Here is a 3,610-nt window from a genome sequence, read left to right on the forward strand (position 1 = left end):
CCTCTTTCTCCACAACCTCTCCAGCATCTGCTGTCACCTGAGTTTTTTATCCTAGCCATTCTGACTAGGTCTTCCCTATCTTACAGCCTTGTCTCTGGTAGTATGAGAATCTATAACTAGAACAGGAACAGGATTGTATATTTATCATCTGACACTGTTTAAGACCTGGCCAATTTGTGTCCTTTTGTTCAGATATGCTGTATGAGTTTATCTTTGAATTGGTTTCCTTCATGGTGGCATGATAGCTTATACAATCTTAGTAGTGACATTCTTCATGACTCCCCACCCCCACCCCAAGAAGGTAGAGAGGGGATCAAGATTTTCTTAACAATGCTCTTACATTATGATAGGATGACTTTTTCAGTGTCATTTTACTGCAGGTAGGAAAGAGGAAATAGGAATAGTTGTGATGTTGAGTAGGAAACTAACCTCATCCAGTATAGACAACTAACAGAAGGATCTCACCATGCAGCTAAGGAAACTGGGAATTAGAAGAGTAATTGTAGCCCCAAGTCTCTCAACTAGGAAGCAGTGAACTAGGCCTTAAATGAGGTAATTTAACCACTCACTAAAAGGCTGGTTGTGGCAAACAACTTGCTAGGCCCAAGCAAAGCCTCAGAGTCAGAGAAAATCACAGAAATAGGTCCCAAGTTCACTTCGCTTTTTCTCATCTTCATTTTTGTTTCCATAAAAATGGTCCAATTTCTTTCCAAAGTAAATACTGTACTAGATTTCATCCTGGAAGGATCCTAAGTGTAGGGATACCAGACTTCACCTTGGAGCAGGCTTCTGTGATGGTGAATATTGATCACAAACTTGACCTAGGGATCCTCTGGGATGACTGCAAACAATGTTCTAAATTATGTTAAATGATGTGGGAAGATTCACCCACTATGACCAGCACCTTTCCCTGAGGAGCTAGGATCCTATGTAGGCTTAGATTTTGAAAACTTATTTTATTTAAAGTTCTTAAATCTTCAACCTCCCTTCTAGCCCACTGACCAAAGGCAGGGGAACGGTGTTTAATAGGACAAGGAGACTATGGACATATTTAGAAGTAGTTCTTTGGGGTGATGGCAATCTTTGTTGTCAGGATGACAGTAGTTTAGCCCAATAGCATATATGAATCAGTAGCGGCAGCTCGATCTGATAAGCCGTAATGTTCCGCCAAATAGGTATGAATCCTCAGAATCAGCTGGAATACCACAAGAAGTTCTTTGTCGTGTTTCTCTCTATAAGAGCAGTGAAGACCAGTGAAGACCAGCAAAGCATTGAACGACATAGCAATGAAAGAGCATCCTCTCATTGTCTGAGTTATATTTATATTCTTCACAAACACCACATCCTCTCTCAAGCATCTGCTCCAGCAAAACATCACAGGCCCTCCCACGTGTCTGCTTCAGCAAAACATTCTCCCACAAGACAGCTTGCAGAAAAACATCACACAATACAATTAAGTTTCCAAAGAAACCAGAAATTTCCACTTCGATCCTGTACAGGAGAAAGGGGAAGAAGCACAAACATTCACTGTTCTGTGCTTTCCTGACAGCAGATGCCATATGATCAGCTGCTTTAAGCTTCTGATGCCACGCCCTCTCTTCTACAAGACTGAGTCATCAAACCGTGAGCCTAATATTCTTTCCTTATGTTAATTTTGTCTGGATATTTATCACAAGAACAGGAAAAGCAGCTAATATAGCTTCCCAGAGAAAGTGAGTTCCATTATCTCCAGTGAGAACCCAAAATCAATGATAATTAGCCTGACGAATGAATGTGTTGGATATACATAGGCTAGTGTTCCAGTGAGGGGCTACTGTGCAAACTTAGGGAAGTGGAGTGCATTTGTAAAACTGAATGTAGCCAAATATCAATCACAAAGGGGAGCATAGGTAAAAAAATTCTAGAGGTAATAAATGCAAGGGGTTGGGAACATGACCTGAGACTAGTGTAAGGTCAGTCGGGATTTTCAGTAGATGAAGGATTTGGTCAGAATAAAATCATAGAGATCTGTGATTATAGGGCCAGAGAATGGGTTTCTGTGGTGTGAAAGCTATGCTTCCATGTCCATAAGTGGGAGAGGAAGGTTTCTCTCTAGTTAATGCCTTCATCCTCACTGCCTTACAGTACAGGGGGATATCCTATAGTAATTTTGTTGCTTAGCTCATTGGCTATTTCCAATTCATTTTTTCTTTATCCATGTCCCACTTAAGACATTGATAAGTTGAAGTTCTTCTTTCCAAGACATTTGTTTGAGATGTGACAGGTTGGCTGTGGAGTTTGTGGGAGGAATTTAGCCTGTAAACAGAGAGATGTGTTAGTATACCATGCCAAAACCTGACAGCTGGAACCATTTTGAAGCTGAAGGGAAGTGCCTAAGGATGCATGCCTGTTGGAGCAAATGGTGGAAGGACTCTGAGTCTTAGATAATAGCATGAGTTCCACAGACCATCAGAACATCAGGACATTGCTAATACTGAGGAACTTATTAATCAAGTGTTTGCTTTTCTGTTTTATGTCATCTTACACTCTTAGGTCATAATCCACCATTGAAGGAATTCAAGGCAGGAACCATGGAGGAATGTTCACCTTTGATTTGCTTTCATGGCTTGTTTCTATTGTTTTCTATGAAACTGAGGACCACTTACTGGGATATTGCACCACATACATAGTCTGGGCCCTCCCACATTATTCAATAATTAAGAAAATGTTTCACAGATATTCCTATATGCCTACAGGCCAATCTGAGGAAGACAATTCTTCAATTGAAGTCTCCTCTTCCCAGGGAACCCTAGTATGTTTCAATGAGAAAAACCAACAATAAAAGTCCTGGTGGTTTAAACCTGACTTAGTGATATCTTCTGTTATATAAGAGGCATGTTTAGGACAACAGGAATTCATCCTAGAAGCTTCCACCTGCTGTTCTGTCTTGATTGGTACAGACTGCTATGAGTCTCAGCAAGAGAAAGAAATGTCTATAGAACACATATCACATTGATGGTAGCAGGGCAGAGCTCTCACGATTCTGTCCCCTTGGGATGACACTATTTAGTACCTTGTCTGATAGTGTATAAAGAGTCCGACCAGTTCCTTCACTCTTAGCTCATTCACTTGCTTCTGACACTTAGCAAAGTAAGGGGCAAAGCCTACTTGGCTTGAGACTGCCCATGAAGCACCCAAAACAATAGAAAGGAACAGGACAGTTATTTTTTAAAAATGTCTTGAAGTTTTAATAACACTCATGTTTGAAGAAAAGTTTTACTTCTACCACACTTTTCTTCATTCAACCTATGGTAATAGAGCAGTGTCCTAGAGAAAAACTAAACATCAATGAGACACGGTTGGCCAGTGGACCTAGGTTGAGCTAAAGGCTTTGAAGGCCCGGAGACTCTGAAGGGATGATGGGAGCTTTACCTGCTCCCAGTCTCCAGGCCCTTGTCAAGTAGTTATAGCCCCCCATAGATTTGTGGCCATTAATCACATAAAGGCAACTGCCCACAAGCCCTTCCACATGTAGATGAGGCATCCCTAACATCTCAGACCAAGACTATAGGAAAAGAGACTTGACCTGTGGTCACATAGGCTCAAGACAGAGATCTCCATGCTAATGAGG

The 3,610-nt window shown here is 41.2% G+C and overlaps 1 long non-coding RNA gene across 2 annotated transcripts in view; it reads left to right on the top strand.

The window, feature by feature from the left end:
- LOC116098120 overlaps window positions 1–2,844 on the top strand; it is a 30,575-nt gene extending 27,731 nt beyond the window's left edge. For both annotated transcript variants that reach the window (XR_004121714.1, XR_004121715.1), the window contains 2 exons: window positions 1,176–1,623; window positions 2,533–2,844. This is a non-coding gene — a long non-coding RNA (uncharacterized LOC116098120). The remainder of the gene's footprint in view (window positions 1–1,175; window positions 1,624–2,532) is intronic.
- The last annotated feature ends 766 nt before the right edge of the window (window positions 2,845–3,610 follow it).

This window comes from Mastomys coucha, unplaced genomic scaffold, assembly GCF_008632895.1.
Source record: "Mastomys coucha isolate ucsf_1 unplaced genomic scaffold, UCSF_Mcou_1 pScaffold20, whole genome shotgun sequence".
NCBI classification, from domain to species: Eukaryota; Metazoa; Chordata; class Mammalia; order Rodentia; family Muridae; genus Mastomys; species Mastomys coucha.